This window comes from Hypanus sabinus, chromosome 23, assembly GCF_030144855.1.
Source record: "Hypanus sabinus isolate sHypSab1 chromosome 23, sHypSab1.hap1, whole genome shotgun sequence".
Classification (NCBI taxonomy): domain Eukaryota; kingdom Metazoa; phylum Chordata; class Chondrichthyes; order Myliobatiformes; family Dasyatidae; genus Hypanus; species Hypanus sabinus.
In genome coordinates, this window is record NC_082728.1 from 28,056,215 (window position 1) to 28,077,308 (window position 21,094).

Here is a 21,094-nt window from a genome sequence, read left to right on the forward strand (position 1 = left end):
TAAAAAAATTGCTGGTTTTAAGCTTCTGAATGGTTATAAGTGTTAGAAACTCCAACAACTGAGTTCTTTCTCTTCCAGAAACAATGACTGCTGACTAATATTCAGAGTGTTCAAACATTTTTATGTTTTCAGCAGTGGGCAGGGATAGTGGGCCGCACTTTACAGAATAGCGGGCCGCACTTTACAGAATAGCAGCAACATACGATTTTGATCATTCTACATGATACCTTATTGATTTATGAAAAATATAACCAACACATCAGACAAGGCTACATTTGCTTAACTTCAATTTAGATATGAATGAATTGAAAACAAACCACAGCTGAGCAAACATTCCCTTAAGAAATATATTCATCTATCAATTGTTGTCAACTGCATGTGAACAACTCGAGTAATCTTAATGATGCTGCAGTTACAATGCCGTAGTTGGTCCAACCGTCACTGCAGGAACAACACTGCACATCAAAGGGTAATCAGAAAAATAGAATTTAAAAAAGAGTGGGTGATTGAGACACAGAAACAAAAGATGGACAGTTAGACAAATGGATTGAAAAGGAGGGAGGCAAAAGAAATAGTTTGTATACTATATAGTTCTTATTAGTCCTATTTCTGGAAATTTGATTTGATTTCTAAGTATTGATATTTTTGAACAAATATATCTGACATGAAGCTCCTGGGGAATTAGTCTTTTTTTCACGCTGAATTTATTCTGTATTATGGGTAGTCAGATCATTACTCTGAATGCTTGCCTTGCCTTCCAGCTGACAGTTATTTTTGTGGATTGCTTTATAAAGTAAATCGTAACCCTTCCATTGCTCTTGACCAACACAGTTGACATTATGCCGGAATGAGCAACTTGCCTGATTTCTCTGGCCTGCCTGCTAATTCAGAGTAATGACTCACCTGGATTTAAAGGGATAAGGGGCGCAATGGTAGCAGTTAGCGTGACGTGATTGCAACACGGGGTGTTCCGGAGTTGAAGTTCAATTCCAGTGCTGTCTGTAAGGAGTCTGCACGTTCTCCATGTGAGTGTGCAGGTTTCCTCTGAGCACTCCAGCATCCTTCCACAGTCCAAATCCAAACTGGTTAGTAGGTTAATTGGTCATTGTAACTGGTCCTGTGATCAGGCTAGGGTTAAATAGGTAGGTAGTGTGGCTCATTGGGCTGGAAGGGCCTGATCCTTGCTATAATTCTAAATAAATTAATCAAACAAATAAAATCTATGAAGAATGGACCATAATGTTTTCTTATTCATTTTTTTCTGGTGTCACTGGTAAGGTCAGAATTTATTCCTGGTCCCTACTTGCGACAGAGAAGATGGCAGTGAACATCCTTCTTGAATGACAGAAGTTCTCTGGATGAAGGTACAACTACAGTGGTGTTGAACAGGGAATTCCATAACTTCAGCACAGTGAAGGCGTGGTAAGATATTTCCAGATCAGGATATTTGGGGACATGGAGGCCAGGCTGCGAGTAATATTTGCTCTTTTCAAATTGCAATGAAATAAAGCAATCGGTTCAAGGAACTACTTCTGCGCTTTATCCTTTTTCTGCTTTACACTTCTGTCACCAATATCCAGACCATCTTCAACAAGTTTTCTCAATTTGCATTTGCAACCACATCAACACTATTCTACAGAAAGGGAGCAGCTAATCTTGGATGCTGTTGAACAATTCCATTAGGATCTTTCTTGCTCAGACCCTTTTCTTCTGCACTGTTCAAATGCTCTCCTTGATCTCCTTTCGTTGTTGAATTACGGTGTCAGCAAATCTTTCCTTACAAATTGCATTGCATGTATCACTCATTTTGGCTTTTTTTTTGCTGCCCTGACTCTCCATTGACATAAAGACAGCTCGTATTTGTACAATGGAGTGTAAAGTCAGCACTGAAAAGAAATACAACAGTTAAGACAAATCTACAAAATCCCAGTTATTCTAATACCAAGGATTTGGTATATTTGGTAGAATATACCTGGACATTCTCATCCCTGTTGTGTTTTCACCAGACCCTCCCCTCTCTGAGGAGGAATGCAAGGCTTTACCTTTGTTCCCCTGTGCCCACAGCTCAGCGAGGTTCACACCTGCCATGACCCAGAGCAATTCTTCCATCATTTCTGACTATGAGCTCATTTCTTTGGCAAGAATTCCCCATCTCACACTGGTGACCTCTTCTGCCATCTCCAACTTCCCTCCTCTTCTTGGACACCCCGCTCTGATCTTCTGCCTGCTCTGAATCTTTTAATCTCTAATTGCCAACAAGGCATCAACCGGCTCAACTTTAACATCCTCTCTCCTCCTTGAACCTTACCCCCTCAGAACGCTTCCACTCTCTCTGCCTCAATCCCAGCCTTACCATCAAACCTGCAGACCAAGTGGGTGCTGTTGTAGTATGGCGGACTGACCTCTATCTTGCTGAGGTCAGGCGACAAATCTCAGACATCTCGTCTTACAACCTCGAAAAGGACCCCATTCTGACCATCACAAAACGGTCTTCAATACCATCAAAATGTACATCAACTCCAGAGAACGCCCATGCACCATCACTAAACTCATTGTTCCCTTACCCGCACTGCTTGTTTCTACCTCCAATCCAGGATCAACACACCTGACTGTCCAGGTAGGCCCATTGTTTCTGACTGCCTCTGCCCATTGAATGCATATCCTCATACCTCTACTCCATTCTATCTGATTTGGCGCAGTCCCTTCCAAGGTAGTCCCTTACATTGCACATGCTCTAAATCTCCCCATCAACTTTCAACTCCCTGGCCCTGATTGCCTCATTTTCACCATGGATGTCCAGTCCCTATATATTTCTATTCCTTATCAATAAGGCCTTAAAGCTCTCTGCAACTTCTTCAATAAAATACCCAATCAGTTCTCCTCCACCACCACCCTCCTCTGTCTGGTCCTCACTCTCACCAACTTCTCCTTTGGTTTCTCCCACTCTCTCCAGATTCAAGGGTAGCCATGGGCACCTGCAAGGGCCCCAGCTATGTCTGCCTTCTCGTTGGCTACATAGAACAGTCCATGTTCCAAGCCTTCACTGGTAATGTTCTTCCAGAGCTACATTCATGACTGCATTGGTGCTGCTTCATGCACTCATGCTGAGCTCATCCATTTCAACTTTGCTTCCAACTTCCATCCTGCCCTTAAATTTACTTGGTCCATTTCTGTCACCTCACTCTCCTTTCTTGTCTCCATCTCTGGAGAAAAACTGTCTACTGACATCTTTTCTAAACTTACTGATTCCCATGGTTATCTTGACCATACCTATCCCCACCCTGTCTCCTGTAAAAATGTTACTCTCCTTTCTCAGTTCCTTCATCTCTGCTATATCTGTTCCATTGATGCTGCCCTCGCTTGCATCTCCTTTATTTCCTGGACCTCGGCACTCACCCCAGCTTCCCACCATCTTAACAAGGATAGAGTTCCTCTTGTCTTCAACCACAACCCCACCATCCTCCATATCTAATACTTCATTCTCTGCAACTTTCACTATCTTCAATGGGATCTTATCACCAACCACAGCTTTAACTCCCCCCCCCCCCATTCTCTGCTTTCTGCAGGAATGATTCCCTCCATGATTCCCTTGTTCACTTGTCCCTCACCACTAACCTCCCTTTTGACACATTTCCCTGCAAATTACTGAAATGCAACACTTGCCCATTTACTTCCTTCTGTACCCCCATTCAGGACCCCAGTCCTTCGAGGTGAAGCAATACTTCACCTGCAAATCTGTTGCAGTCATCTATTGTATCCCGTGCTCCCGATGTGGCTCCCTACTTTGGTGAGGTCTGGCATAAACTGGGGACCGCTTTGTCAAGCACCTCTGCTCCACTTCCGAGAGGCTAACTATTTTAGTTCCAATTCTCGCTCTCATTTTGACATGTCAGTCCATGGCCTTCTCTTTTGCCATGATGAGATCTTTCTCAGAGTGGAGAAGCCATATTCCATCTAGGTAGCCTCCAGGAGATCTAGGAGGTATTAATGGCATGAACATCAGTACTTCCTTCTGGCAAAAAAATGTCCCTCCTCTTTCTCCTTTCTTCTTTTCCCCACTCTGGCATCTTAGCTCTTCTCTTCACCTGCCTATTACCTCCCCCTGAACCCCTTTTCTCTTATGGTCCTCTTTCCTATCAAACTCTTTCCTCTCCAGCCCTTTACATTTCTTACACACTGGCTTCACCTATCACCTTCTAGTTAGTCCTCCCTCACCTCGCTCCAACTTTTTATTCTGGCTTCTTCCACCTTCATTTCCAGTCCTGAAGAAGGGTCTTGGCCCAAAATGTTGAGTGTTTATTCATTTCCATGGACATTGCCTGACCTGGTGAGTTCTTCCAGCATTTTGTATGCATAAATCTACCAAATATACTATCAGGATTGGATTGAAATTAATTTTTTAAAGTGATGAAGAAGTTTCATTCTGTGGTTCCATAAATGGCAGAAAAAATTGGTATTGGTGATTCAATATTTCTCCAGTTGATGAGTAGACTGAGAAATTTGTTTGTAAATTAGATTCTTCTTACCCACCACCACATGCTCAACTTATACCCTGATCTCAGGATTTACTTGCTGTGCTTTTCAATCCTTATTCTTCAATCAGTTGTGAGATCCAATCTATCATTTCAAATACAACAGTTTATATCAGACACATCAGGTAACTAGCAACTAAGGATTCTAACTCAGTATCAAAATAGGGTCTTCATATTATATTTTAGGGAGTAAGGAATATCTAATTTAAAATAGTTATGATTGAAGTTAAAAGATTCAAAGTGTGAATAATAAAACTTAAAATCAATGAGGTCTGAGTAAAACTCCTGTCAGTACACAGTTATCAAAGGCAACAAGTTTAAACAAAAAACCCAAATAATGCACAAAAGAGAGAGCTTTAGAACTGAAGTGAGTAGATGGGACTTAAATACACATCAGTCTCAAATGAATGTCGAAACAACTTGAAGAACTCAACAGTCTTCTTCTATACCTACCTTGTTTCAAAGGGACACATCCCCAACTTTTCTTAGTATTGTAAATTATGTGCTAATGAGATTTAAATCACAACCATTTGATATAATTTTAGTTTGTTAAGCAAATGCATCAAGTTCATATAAAAATGATATCAAAATCGGAATCAGATTTTAATATCATCGGTAGATGTCATGATATTTGTTACCTCTGTGGCAGCAGTACATTGCAATACATAATAATAGAGAAAAACCGTGAACTCCAGTAAGTAAACGCAGTTGTGGCTCGCGGTTGTAGCAGTCTGAAATGGGAGTAATTGATGATTTCCATTAGAGCTGCTTGCACAAGTCACCTTTCTTGATGGCACCCCGGAAGTAGTGTGCCCTCAATTCACTGTATCAAAAGAGTCTGATACTTGCATCTGAAATTGAACTGAACAAAGTTCTTGTAACCAAATGTCAGAAGCAGGGTATACATTGTCTCTTAACGCTTTTGAGAAAATGTTACAAATTATGAAGACTTTGGGATGTCAGACATATTTTTCTTTGGAATTACTGAAGGACATTGATGTTTCTTGCTCTGCAAGTTTTACATAAGTTTGTAGCAAAAAAAACTTTTCTGTCATGTTTTCCTGTGATCACTCACATGGTGTCTAAAACCTCTGTGTATACTTGTAAGTCTGTATCTCTCAGCAAACAACCTTTCATGTGCTGACCATGAATTCATTTCCAGGCAATGATATTTTTGCATAAATAAATAATGTTTTATAGAGTAAGTTTTCTACTAGTCTCATTTTCACGTGAGTTTCCCATGCAGATGTTGAGCCAGCAGTACTGGAGACATTTTTATTTCAGTTATAGTATCCCAGGAATAATGCTAATTGAGAGCTGTCCATGCCAGTGAGAAACAGACCCTACTAGCTTACTCCCATCTCTCAGCTCACAACCATTTTTTCTGAAGATTTTGGCTCTTCATTCAGGTAACCTTTAAATTCCTTGAGAGCTTCCCATCCATCACGTTTTGAGAAAATCTGTTCAAGAACATTGCTGCTTTTTGGGTGAAATACTTTTTCTGCAACCTCTTACTAATCTTTCAAACAATCATGAATGAACAAAACAGGTTGAAATAAAGGAATAAATGAAGCACCATTTACTTTAATATGGACCTTTCTGCTCTTATTAGGTGAATAAATATTCCTAACTGATAAGGTACTTTTCTTGTACTTTTCTCAAAGAAGCACAAATTTCAAAGCTGTATTCATAATAAGAAATTGGAATATTGAAGAGCATGGATACTTTGGAGAAAAGCCTCTTAAATACCTTCAGGATATACTCAAACATATTACTGACTTCTTCTCCAAGAAAAGTCTCTGTAGCAACTAAATTTTGGACGCTGTTGACAGTATGAGCTCTGTGATTGTAGTATTTAAGTTGGGCAAAGGTTAAGATTACTTTCAGTCTTGGTAGATGTTTTCATTTAATATTTTGCAGTCTTACAACATTAATGACATATTTTTAATCACTGCATAAGAATAATAATCTGTAATTTGAAAATGTCATGTGACTATGACATAATCAATTAATGAACTTTTGGTTTTATTGTGTTGCTTCGTTAACAAATAATGTTTTCATCTCAATGGTATTTTAATGGATCTTTACTTTCTAAAGCTATCCAAGTGTATTGTGTATACATTTGGGTAGCTTCAGTATTGATATTCTGTATATTGAATCAAGTCCAAGTAAGGTCATAATTTTCCAGTGGTAGATTTCTCCATCACTTAGTCAAAATAAATAGGTTAATATCTTATTAGAACAGCAGGCAGAGGAATTGAAAACAACCAAGTTCTGATCGGAAGATATTTCCCTTAGCCTTAGCTACTTTCAATCGAGAGTTACAATTTTTGGCTCTCTTAAGCAGCTTTCTTGCTTGAAGTGCTTTCCCATGTTGCACATACATAAAAATATTCCTGATTTATCAACATTCTTCCTGATAAAAGAGCAAAAGGTCAAAATCTGTAGTGTACAAAATGGAACAGTGAGATAAAAACGGGTTCTCTCATACCCTTTACATTAATCCCTATTTTAATTATGTGCATTAAAAATCCAGGACCTCATTGATTGCAATATTTGGTCAGAATCTTTTTTTAAAAACCTGTTATAATTAAATGTGACAATGTTACACGTCCTTTACAGCAGACGAGGTGACTATTAATATTCAATAAGAGAAAGCTATGCAAAATATCATATTTTGATAAAGCTGTCTGCTGGATTCCTGCTTCAGTGGCGACTGCTAAAGAGGAAAGGAAACAGAAAGAAGCAAAGATGAAAATAAGGCAAGAGGGAAGATGAAATAGATGAATGCGTTTATTTTGAAATCCTTGTTAGTTGCACTTTATTTTTCAAAGCGTCTGTCAGAGTTTTCTAGTCATTTAGGCTGCTGTGTGTGGAGAATGCAACCTGTCTGGCTGTGACAATCACAATGCACTCACTTCGATCTCACACACTAATGAGTGTCAACTTGAAAAAGCCCATTGAAGGGGCAGAAAATTACTCTCCAAGAAGGAATTGACTGATTCACATCATTTCTTGAGGAACCAGTGACCTGTGAATATTTCATTACAGAAAATCGTGCTGTACATATGAAAACAGCTGCCGGTGCTGTACCACAGTTACTGAGACTGCAAGCATTGGAAACCCACACAGAGACTCACAGACAATTCACCAGATGCATTTGCTAGTGCATACATATAGATTGACATGAAAACAGCCAGGTAAAGTCACAAGAGAATACACACTGAATCACAAATGTACAGAAAAGCGCAGAATATAAAATATTGACAGGAGGATATTGGGGATACAGAGTGAAAACTCTATACAGATTGATAGAGTCCAACTGTACAAAATCTTGGTAATATTTACACAGATAAAGGATAAAGCTGGGCAGAGGGTGTGAAATAACTGCATGGACCAACGTGGTACAGCTGGGTGCACACAATTACAACCAGGACCATTCCCGTAACTCCACCATTTTCAAACATGGCATTCTGAATGCCTGTACATTTAATTCCTACTGAAAAAAGGCCACAGTGATTTCTACCTGATACTACGCCTGCAATGAACAAGTGGCTGTGTAAATTATTCATATTAGACAATATGCCAGCATGGTCAGGGAATCTTGTTCAAGCCCCACGTATAGCCAGATGTGCCTAGACTAGAATGTGTCCCTTGCTAAGGATTTGCTGGTACACATTAAACACAAGCAGAACAGAGGGGTACTATTAACTGAACTATACTATTGACTGAACAATCAGCTGGGAACCCTGAGTTCCTCTATTCACATATCTATCAAGCAGCACTGTGGCTCTTGCTTATTCATCTTCTTATGTTATAGAAACAAGGACAATCATCTACCTTCTCATTATATAAAAACATCCGTGAGGAAAGCATATAAATATATGCTGGAAGTCCCATGGGTTGGTCTTATATTGTATTGGATTCAGGCACATAGTAATGAGAAACTCCTTAGGTCAAATGGTATCCCACTCTATGGTTCTGTGGATCTGTGTGTTGCATTGGAAAGTGACAGCTCCACTGGTAGCTTATTGCTCATTTGGACTAATACTTGCTCAACGGAGAACTGTCGCGACTGGAATTGTCTAATACCAATGGGGCTAAATTCAACAAAATCCTGAATGAAGGCACAAGGCTGAGGTTTGCAAGAAAATTAAAGCCGTAAAATATCAATCCATTCATGCCTCATCATGCCCTAGAAACCTCCACATTTTGAAATCACAAATGTCACCTAACTCCTTGCAGAACCACAACCACAAATCAATGTGAAAGTGCATGATGATCTCTTTGCATAGCAGTCAGGATGATTTGGGTATGAGAGTACGAGGGCATTGTTCTGACTGCTGAATGCATGTTTAAGAGATATTATGATCTTCTATCTCTATATACTTCCAGCTGTTTCTCATTGTGAATACACGTTGCCCAGCTACATTGACTCCCTCTTGCATCCCTGAGTGTGGTTTACTTCAATGGAAGTTATTGCTAATGATTCCAATCATGCCCTCAGAGTTTCTTCACCCTCACCATAAATACTGTACTTCATGATGGAGTTTTCCTGCTACTGCACAGTACAGAAAAAAAAAATATTTATTTTTATTTTGGTGCTTACTGGAAAGCCTGAATTACTTGCAGAGAAAAAAACTTCAGATAGTTGACAAAGACAGATCCACTCACATGTCAAAACACACAAGATGCTGGAGGAACTTGGTCCTGTTGAAGGGTCTCAGCCTGAAGTGTTCATTCCTTTCCACAGATGCTGCCTGACCTGCTGAGTTCCTCAACACATTTTGTGTGCTTTGCCTTGGATTTCGAGCATCTGCACATTTTCTCATGTTTGTGATTCCACTCACGTGTTCAGTAACTTTCACTACACCAAAATGTAATAAAGAATTGTTAAGGATATTTTTATTGGATTAGATAATTGCAATCTCATCCCACCGTGCAATACCTGTCCTGCATTGTTTCATTCAGATAATTCATTAAAACCCAACTGCATTGTGCAGATAACACCACAAGTCTTGAACAGTTTTATTGCATGGTACTGAAAGATGGTGCAACAAAATGAAAATTACTAGTACGTTATAAAGATGACAGAGTTCCATGTTTATTTTTCAACTATATAGTGAATTATGAGGGGGTATTGCTGTCCTAATGTAGTTTTTTGTGGGCGGTATTGGTAGCAGAAGATGGAAATCAACTTCTGTTAAAAAAATCCACCACAGAGAAGAAGGATGCTAGTGCACAATATTAAACTAAATTTTTTAAATTAATGTAAATTCATACAGCATACACATGGGAAAAGTAAATATAATGAACATAGATTGTACAGCACGATGTGTTAGTCACAGTGAAATTAATTAACTATAAGTGGAATTGGTCATATTTTCAAGAGAGTTTGAGAATAAGAGTGGAGGTGCCTTGCTTCAATGTTGTTGAGCACTGGTGAGAACCCATTGGAAGTATCGTATTACAGGTCTGGTTTCTCCACATAAGAGAGAGTACATTTGTGAATGGGCTAGTATTTAGTGGATTGATCCCTGAGATGTTTAGTTTATTATACAGGGACAGATCAACCAAAATGGTCCCTCAGTTCAGAAGAGTGAGAGGTGATTTAATTCGTATATTCAAAATCCTTTCCGTATAGTATTTCTGCAGAGTTAATGCTTCCAGGAGCTGGAGTTTTTCTCAGGGATTGGGGTTGAGGGAGTGGGGTGGGTCTCAGACTTTAAATAAGGGGTTAAAATTAAGGACTTAAATGAGAATAAAATAGTTCATCTCAAAGTCCTGCGGATCGTGGATCTTTGGAATTCTGTACATGAGAGTGCTTTGGAGGCTCAGTCCCGGAACAGAATCAAATTTTACTCAATGAGTTTTAAATATTAAGGGACTCAAGGTAAATGCTTGGGTGTTGAAAATCAGAGATGGGGTAAAGAATGAATCTTTTACTGATTGCAACCGGTGGTGGAAAAGATACAAGACGAAGAATGGTCTTCTCCTGCTTCTCATTTTTTTATGTTTGGAAATGACAGCATTGCGTCGACGATGTGGACTGCCTACAGAGAATGGTGCATACACAGCCTACATCTGATAGAATGCCACACAGAAGCTCAGCTTGCATTGAGATTCCCAGAGACTCATGGGAAACAAGTGGGTACAGCATTTACAATGCAGGGTGGCACAGTGTTAAAATCACAGGAGGCAAAATCCCTGCAGGGTTATCTGAAAACTGTTTGGCATTCTACTCTAACGACAGGTTGAAAGTTACACTCACATTCATGTTGGAACAGTTTGTCACAGTAGTGATGGACATATCATTAACCTACATACACATAAAAGTCTCATATGGATTATATATATATATAAATCAAATATATACAGCTACAGAAATGCTACATTTTATACATAGTATTTGTACACAAAGTGTATTTGTCTTTCCACTGCTGTTTGTATATGTATATAAGTAAGTGACTTTAATCAACCTACCGTGATAATGCTCAGACACACTGGTCCATTTGCTCTCAACCAATGTAAGAGAGGATGGTTGAAAGGTGATGCACTTAACAAGAGGTTATTGTTTTTTTTACATAGCAGGTACACAATGCAATTAAAACGTCCAAGAGTTATGACACCAAGACTGTGATACTGAGGTTGTCCTAATCAGAAGCTACATGGGAATGACTGTTCTGTCAGAACTTGGAGTTAGATGTTTTGCTGTGCTGCTAATGATCATTAAAAGTGAAATGGATTGTATTTAGGACTGCTTTGGGACCAAGTTGCTTTCATGTCTGCTGAGTTACACCAATTTAGGTTCACTTGTTAGAGACTTATTTTTGCTTCATGTAAAGTGCCCTAGGGCACGGACAGCATCATTAGCTGATTGTTCCCAGCTCTGCTTTTCAGTTAGGGAACTGAGCCAGCACAGTGTGAATCTGACTCCAGTCAGCCATTATTAGCCTCCGAGCTGAATCCCAACTCTTAAAAGGTCAAGTCTGCATTTTGATTAAGAGGGAATTTAACTATTTAGAGCTCTCTGAAGACCAGAGACAGTACTTTCGGACAAGCAGATTCTTCAGATGCTGGGAATCAGAGCCACACATTTAAAATGCTGGAGGAACACAGCAGGTCAGGTAGCAACTATGGAAAAGAATAAACAATTGATGCTTCGGGCTGAGACCTTGCGTCCAGCATTTTGTGTGTGATGACAAGTAAAGTGTTTTGCGATGTCAGTAATCTATCAAGACAATAACTGGAAGGAAATTTACTTTACTTTTAATATAAAACTCAAAAGAAGTTCCAGTTACAGGACAAACTATATTGACTTAGTTTTCCTCAGAGGAGAGAAGTTGAGGGGTTTCTCGTAATAATAGGCATCTATTAGTCTCAAGAGTCCACAGATTTGTATCTTGGAAAGTTTCCAGGGCGCAAACAGGCCTGTGCAGGGTTGTATGGAAGACCAGCAGTTGCCCATGCTGCAAGTCTGCAGTGGCCATGCTGACCAATGCCTTAACCACTTGGCCACAACATGATTTCTGGTAAGGTATACAAAATTATGAGTGCCATAAATAGGGAAGATAGTCAAAATTCTTTATCTGAAACAAATATGAGGTTTATAAGTGGTAAAAGATTGACAGAAGAACTTTTCTTGCACCCAGAAAGTAGTTAAACCTGAAAAAAAATTGCCTAAATGGGCAGTGAAGCAAGTATTCCCACAACCCTTAAGTAGTATTTGGATGAGCACTTGGATTGCTAGGACATAGAAGACTAAGGACCAAGGGCTGGTAAAAGGGGTTAGCATGATAGTCAGCACAGATGGGGTGAGATGTACCACCTGTTTCTGTGCTATATGACTTTATAACTAATATGAAGTGAAAAAGTATTGTGACAGATCTACCAGCAGCTGGTCAACATAAAGAAGTTTCAGGCTACTAGAGTTGTTCATTCCTGTCAGAACAAATGAATAATCTTCCTCAATAAACACATTATTATGGTAACCATATTCTACTAATATCTCTAGCTTGTATTTGAGATCATTTGCATTTTGAAACCCAGCAGTCAAATGTGGTGGATGCAAAGAATCCCATAGTCAGTTAAAGTAGACTCTATTTATTTTTATTGCATGATCGAAATTTGACCCTGCTTTTACGAGACATTCTATCTTTAAATGTTTTATTGAAGATCTAGTGTTTACATCTATCATGCCCTGGAGGTTTTGCTCTGTCAAATTCTGCCAATGCATCTTGGCTTTTCAACGCAAACAGCGTGGCAAAAGGTCAAAAGATTGTAAAGTTTAAGATGAGAAGAGTGCAGAGGTCAGCTGTTAAGTAATTCACTGTGTAAGCTCTGTAAAAGAGCATTCATTAGTGCCCATTCTCCATAAAACCAGGACAAGACTTAGCAGAAGGTACCTGATGACCACTCTATTGCTCAAATCTTACACAGAATGAGGTTGGCAAACACAATACTTCTATAACACTGTCTGATTAGATTAATGAAGTATGATATTGCAATTAATATCAATACAAGGAATAATGCTCTAATATCCAGTGTTAAACATTTGTATGTCAAAATGTTATCGGTACAAGTGATGTCTGGTGACTTTGGTTAATCAAATGATTGTCAATCAAGGAAATTTCTTTCTGTCGTACATAACTCCTTGAATGTTTTTGAGGATGCGTTATTGCCGGTTCAGTAACTGCAGCTGGGCATTTCCTCTGTAGATGATAAGTCCAGGGAATAATCGGTAACACCCAAGAATAAACTATAATGAATGAAACCTATGATTATTGTATTCATTCTCCACTCTTCACTGAGATAATTGTATATAACTGAAAATGGGTTAAGACCACAATCAAGTCTTTGTACATAGACAAAGAAAGTGATGGTTCAAAAGAAAATTATAAGATCAATAGCATTTAACTATAACATGATTGCCAGTGTGCTGTGATGGTTTACAAACTGGTAAGTATGGTTGAGCATCATTTTACATCTGTCAAGTGCTTCTAAAGTCTCATTAATTAATCCAACAAATGACAATGCCATGTGCCTCATTTTAACCAAGGCTTGGGATTCTAGCTTTGATATCTTCATCAGCCTGCATAAAAAGGAGGTAGAACCCTACTTAATGAAAAAGGATTGTAAATTCTTCGCTTCCTATTTTTGCTTCCCATTTCTCTGGTGAGGTGACAAGTGCTCAGCTCCTATCACTGTCCTCACTATGGTGTGGTGTTGTCGCATTTATTTGTTTGCGAAGCAGAATAATTTTTAGCCACTTATTCGACTGCTTGTGATTTTACAAATATGCCTTCCTCAATAGCTATACTTCGCACTTTTCAGAAATGAACAAGAGATTGGTTGACTATTAAAAAAAATGCTCAGTCCCCCAGAAATTATACATGCTGTACAAAGGTTGTGACACTTAATTATTGTGCAATGGAGTAAATCTGAATATACTTCTGTAAAACCACAGAGGTGAAACGAGGAGTATAAAGATGGATGGAGCAGTTCCTTTCCATTTACAAGTGTGAGGAATCTAAGTACAAAGAGTTAATGAATATATTCTTCAATGGAAAACACATTTCATAAATAATCCCCCAAAGAAAGAAATCTAATATTTACTGCTAATAGCTCTTATCGAAAATGAAAGGTATATATGCTGAGGTACAATGTTTTCCTGTAGTTGATGTATTTGGACATCGTTAGAAAATGAGACAACAAAGTCAAGTTAAATTATAGCTGTTAACTTCTATTTCTTCTGTAATTTAGCAGTACACAAAAGAGTCAGCTCCAAGGCTAAAGAAGCATATTAAAAGAGCTAATATTAACTATTAATCACATTAATGCCAGGCATCAATATATGACTGTATTTCAAGAGTATTTACTAGTAATTTTGCAGGTTATAAACTATGGCCACAACTTGTAGATATCTAAACAGATAGCATTTTGCTGGCACCACTGCAAATAATTTGATGTGACCTCGATAATCTAAGATGTCTGTATAATCATAGGACTAGGAGCTTCATTGGGAATGAAGCCAAATGCTTTCTTAAGTGAATTAATTAATTAATAATCATTATGGCTGGAGATTCACCTTCTAACAGCTCAGCACTAGTGAGGAATTGTGTTGTTTTGCTGTTCTGGAGATTTTGAGGTACAGCTAGATCACACACACACACACACACACACACACACGCACACACACACACAAGCAAACCTTTGCGAAACAAACCCCACGAGTGTTTAAAACAAATCCAGAGATAGGAACAGGAACAGGAATGCAAACAAGTATATTTTGCCAAAATGCAAAATTGAAAAATCTTCAATGCTGGAAATCTGTAATATCACCAAGTGCTGCAAATACTCAGGAAGTCAAGTAGCACCTGAGACTGATTTGAAACATTAACAGATAAACTCCCTATCCTACTGAGTAGTTAAAACAGCATTTGTCTTTATTTAAGAACTTTCCCCTTGACTGAAAGGACTTTACACATTTATACAAACTCTGGGCAATTTTAGTTCTTTTTTTAATCCCCAGATAACAAATAGAGGCAATGGGTTGAGGAAACATTTGTAAAATATTTGAAATAACATTCCTCAATGTTTCAAATAAGGTTGTAAGGTAGAATTCAGAATCTAAGATCATTCAATGATATGGCTGAAAATAAATTTTATTTCAAATGTAATTTTGCTGGTTAAAATTTATTCATTATTTCTTTAAAGGAGAAGTTATAGCCAAAAGCAACAGTCAAGTATATCTTGGGATATTCTCAGAAGATAACAGTTCCAAGGAAGGAAGCCAATCAGCCCTTACCAATTCATCTGGTTAATGAAATTGCAATTATCCCTTTTATAACACTGAATAGCTTTTGAACTAATTACAGTTTAATTTCTATCTGGAAATTTCTCCCACAGATTGATCATTTTCTGAATGAAGCATTTCCTAATAGATTTTATTAATTTTACTTTGCATAATAGAAATTCATTTACAATCATTTACATGGAACCCACAAACAAGATTCTAGGAATCTCCATTCTATTCCCCCTTAAATCCACTGGGTTCAAACTTGTTTGTGTCTTTTAGTTCAACTCCAGAGCTCTAATTCACACAAAAAAACTTCTGGCCAATCATCTTCCAGATCTATATTTCTTTTCCAATTCTCAGGTATCTTCTTCACAGTCAAAAGTTGCCCACATCTGTCCAGCCTTACCTCTTAACTCAATACTCAGGAGATTAATTAACCATGTAACTCCTCTCAGCAAAACTCTTAGAAATTTTTGAGTTTTATCAGGCTTTGGTTACGTGAATTGGATGCATTGCTCAAGGTGTTATTTGACTGTGCAATTTGATTATTACCTCCACTGAATTGCATTCAGTGCTTTAGTAAAGTTGTTGAACATGCCATTAACTTGGCAATTTGCTACATTGCATTGGTTGGGTGAACATGTTTGAGACTTGACAAGTGATTAGTAAATGCTTGGGAGGAAGTAGGAGGCTTCATATCCTTAGTTTCCGAAAATTCTTCAATAGCTTTTAGATCTCTTGTCGATTAACCAATTGACTTTAATTGCTACCATTTGTCATTACTACACAAATATGAACATGGTGGTTAGTCTAAGATCTTTCTTCATCTAAGCAATTCGCAAGTTTAATATAATCTTTCAAGTATCACAGAGCAATAGAGTCATACAGAACAGAAATGGGTTCCTCGGCCCACTATCTCCACATGTGATGATTTTTATCAATGGCATTTCAAGTGCTCATCTAGATGCATCACATAATGTTGTGAATGATCTGCAACTACCATCCATGCAGGTAGTGGCATTCCAAATTTGAATCACCACCAAGAACATCTCTAGTTTTCTTCTAATCCTTTTAATCCTTACCTTAAACCTGTTCCCTCCAGGTTTAAGATACCTTTGCTATGGGAAAGAATATTGAACTTCCTCATGTCTCTGAAGTTCTTTTCAACTCCATCTTAAGCTAGTGCAATATTGTTTATGGTATATGCACGCTGCTGATGTTGAATGAGAGAAAATTTGTCTTGCTCGACACAGAGTTGTTCAAATTATTAGAGATGAGTGGAAGTGAATTGTCCTCCTACAGTAGAGTATAAAACAATCATCAGCTCACTGAAATGCACTCAACATTCATGGCTTGTAGCAGTACAGGACTCCATACAAATCTTCAAACATAAACTCAAATCTGATCAGGCAGCTGTTTGATTATTCGATCATGCAAACATTCGTTGTACACTAATAGAAACTGAGTGACTGGTCAAGTTGCCCTTATGCTTGTAATCCCAATTTCATTAAATCTGTTATCTCTGGTGTATCAGCCCTAAAAGATATAAAGACTGAAACCTGGAGGTGTAATCCTTCAAATGTTAGCAGATCCTGCTGTTCCTATCTAGATGTTTGCTAAGGCCGCTTTATGTGTTAAAAAGCTCCTGCATATATGTTTATCTGTGATGTGCATAGATCACGATGTACCAGAAATTTAGGATTAAGTTACAAAAATATGGCTTGCCTGATGAAGTAGCCATGTGTACATAAAATCTTGGGGTTTACAGCTTTAAGGAAATAACAAATCAAATTACATTTTGTTCTGTTTCATTTTTGTGTTTAGTACTGCAAAAGAAAAGCATTGTCCTCAATGGGCTAAAGGGAAATTTCAAATATGATCTAAAATTTATACAAGATTACGATTTCCTAAGCCTTAAGAATTATTTTTCTGAATTCTGTTAATCACATAGTAATACCTTAATAAAGTACACAAATACCAAGTAATTAACAAATGAATTTAAGACAGAATTTCAATAATGATGAATTAGTTGAACATGAGCTCCCATTGTCTGTTGCTAATTAGTTCAGCACAGGTGGAATCAGATACACTTCCTTTCAAATTTGCAAGCAATAATCTTAACCCCACTTTCTTTAAGGCTTTAGTAAAGTGTGTCTCTCATTTATCATCTTCACTTCCTTTGACACTCTTAAATAATGTTTTAGCCCCACAGTAATTTGTTATTTTAGACTGGCCTCAAGAACCTTTCTATCAGGCTGAAGTTAACTCAGTTCTTGCACAAATCCTTTATACTAATTGTACTTACTGCATGAGACCACCCAGCTGAGAGCAATTCACAGTTCTTCATTATGTTCTTCAGTTACATTATTGGTCTTTCATTCAAGTATGCTACTGGTTTCATATCAATGTGCTATTAAAATCAGATATGCATTGCCAGAAAGTCCTAACATAGAGGCAGCAAAAGATATTTCTCAGATCGTATTAACAAAATATAAATTGAATATACTCAATTGATTTGAATTTCAAATGAACATTATGACTTATTTTATGTTGGTGCTTTTGAAGCAACTAATAATAAGACCATAAAACATAGAAGCAGAATTGGGCTATTCAGCCCATCAACCCTGCTCTGATGACCCAGACAAAAAAAATCAGAAAGGCATATGGTTATTATTTTGTATCCTTAGGAAATGCCAACCATAGAATGATCAATTTGAGTTTACTTTCTGATTTGAAAATATAACAATCTGATGCTAAGTGACAATATTACAGTTAAGGAAATGGGGGTAAGACTTAAGTAATTTGATGGGGTGGGGATCTCTTGTGCAATGGAGTTCAGCAAAGGTCAGTGAAACTGAACTTAAAGGGTTATATTCAGGTCACTAAATAAATATGCACCCAGAGTATGGTAATTCAGGTTAACGAATTATGATTTCAAATGGCTTAGAAATTAATCATCAGTGAAATGAGAAAGAGAAATAACTTATACAGATCGTGCAGAGATAAAGATGCATATACACAGTAAATGAGTAATAAACATTAGTGGTCAAAAAGGGCAAAGGGCATAGCAGCAATCAAATTATTTTTTTCAATGGTATAATCCTAATGGTCTTTTAAAAATAATGCAATAATGTTAAAATACCAAAGATGTCCTGTTAGAAAATGGACATACAATAGCCTTAAACAAAACAATTATTCTTTTCAAGTGGAAGTACTAGCAACTTCTTAGAAATTTAAGGATATTCGACATATTATTGAAAAACCTGACACACTTCCACAGATGTACTGGGGGAGAGCTTTCTGATCAGTTGCACCATGGCTTGGTCTGGAAACTCCAGTTCACAAGTACGTAAGAGGCTACAGAGAATTGTGGACCCAACCAGTTCTACCACTGGTACAGCTCTCTCATTGTTGAAGGCATCTATAAGAGGTGATATCCCAGAAAGGTAACATTCATCATCAAAGGCCATGCCCTCTTCTCAATGCTGCCATCAGGAAGGAGATTTAGGAGCCTGAAGATCCACAGCTCAGGCTTCAACAACAGCTTCTTCCTCACTGTCTGAACTGACTTGAAAGCCCCTAACACTATAGAATATATAGATAAACACAAGAGATTCTGCCATTGCTGGAAATCTAGAGGAAGAAACACAAAATTCTGGAGGAACTCAGCAGGTCAGGCAGCATCAATGGAGAAGAATAAACAGCCGAAGTTTCAGAACGAGACACAAAATCAGGACTGGAAAGGAATGGGGAGAAGCAAGAATAAGAGAGTGAGAGTATAGGCTAGCAAGTAATAGGTGAAAGAAGGTGAGGGGGAAGAAAGGTAGGTGGGTGAGGGAGGCAGTGAGAAGCTGGGAGGTGATGGGTGGAAGGGGCCGAAATCTGATGGGAGAGGAGAGTGGACCATGGGAGAAAGAGAAGGAGGAGGGGCACCAGAGGATGGTGATGACAAGTGAGTAGAAAAGAAGAGGTGAGAGGGGAACCAGAACAGGGAAATTGAAAATGGAGAGAAGGGGGAGGGAAAAGCCAGGATGGAGAGGCGATAAAAGAGAGAAGGGGGAGGGATGAGAAATTAATTATTGGAAGTTAGAGAAATCGATGTAAGTGCCATCATTATTGGAGGCTACTTAAGTTATGTAAAATTTATGTGAATTTAAATCCATGTTAACTTATGTATGTCGTATCTGTAATGTAATGTGCTGCTTCTGCAAAAAGCTAACATTCATGACAATAAATCCTGGGTGTACAATATATGCCTATGACAATGACAATGGACTTAAATTTGAATGAAGGTCTGAGTTAAAAATCGAAGACAAGTTAAGTGGGTTCAAAAAGTAACATATCAACTGAAATACAATATGTATCCTGGAATAAATAAATGGAAATGTATATGGCTGCTAATGTGTTGATGATCCATCAGCAGTTAAAAAACTAGGTTATACAGTAGATTAAAACAAGTAAGTATTTTTTATCATTTTTCAAAATAGATGACAATCGCAAATATATTAAACTTACATCAAAGCATGAAAAGTAATGGAATCAATTAGTATGAGTAAATATAGGGATTATGTGTTTGAATATAAAGTAATAAGCTGTAGCCAATTTGGTTTTTGAAAGGCGACATCCTGCCTGAACAACTCTTCTGCCATTAATGAGGATCTGACTTGCAAGTGAACTGAGGAGAAGCATACAGCATGGTGGGTATTGAATTTCACACTGCATTTGTTGCAGAAAGAGCTACTTGTTAAGAGTTGGTCTTTTTTTTATCCATTGCCAGATGGGGTTCTTCAGAGATAATTGCTTGGACACTTTTATTTTAAGTTAGGCTTGGAAATTAAAGCAAACAGGCTAATTCTACAGACAATAATAAACAAGCAAGGGCTGTTGGATAGAAGGAATTGGACTGAAAATAAGTTTGATTCAATAAATAAATGAGTGTATCAATTACATATGAAAGTTATTATGGACAGGTGCTCAGGAGAAGAGGTAAAAGAAGGTTCCATGAATAATGCAACATTGGTAAGAGTGAAATTATGTAAGAACTTGTCGATTAACCAAATTCAACAATGCTGACAGGCAATTAACAAAGAAAAGAATTCCTCTCACAAAAATCTTCCTCGCTAAAAAGAGTGGCAGTGGAAAAGATACGCCCTGATACAGCGCAAAATGTCAACTGTTTATTCCTTTCCACAGATGTTGCCTGACCTGCTGAGTTCCTCCAGCTTTTTGTTTATGTTACTTTGGATTTCCAGCATCTGCAGAATCTCTCATGTTTATAGTGGAAAAGATGTTGGATTCATTGAAGAACCAGACTAATTCAAAGGATGGGTTGGAAGCTGTAAAGTCTGTTTGGATGGATAAGCTCAGAAGGGTTGAATGGCCTTCTTCATCTTTATCTATCTTGATAACTCTGCCTTTAATCAGTTGTGATACAACTAATTATTCAGGTGTCTTCTAGACAGAACATGTAGCTCATTTCTGCATCTTCTAGTGTTCACATGGCAAATTGCTGTTGACATTTCAACTTACCCATATTGTATTTTTAAGCAACTTTTTAAGTAGCTTGTAATTAGTAATTCCTTCAAATACATTCTTCCCAACTATATATGGTTTTCTAAAAACTCATTCCATTAAGGTGGCACAATTTTTTTGAGAATCAATTCTGTTCTTTATTTGTTTTATAATATATTGTTACAGCTATTATTTTTATTTGCATGACCAAGTACTCACATTATATATTTTTTTTAAATCTAACATTTTTGTC

General features: G+C 37.7%; 1 protein-coding gene across 15 annotated transcripts in view; it reads right to left on the reverse strand.

Moving 5' to 3' along the window:
- rbfox3a (RNA binding fox-1 homolog 3a) overlaps positions 1-21,094 on the reverse strand; it is a 653,715-nt gene that overhangs the window by 292,724 nt on the left and 339,897 nt on the right. The gene's annotated exons all lie outside the window — the stretch shown is intronic.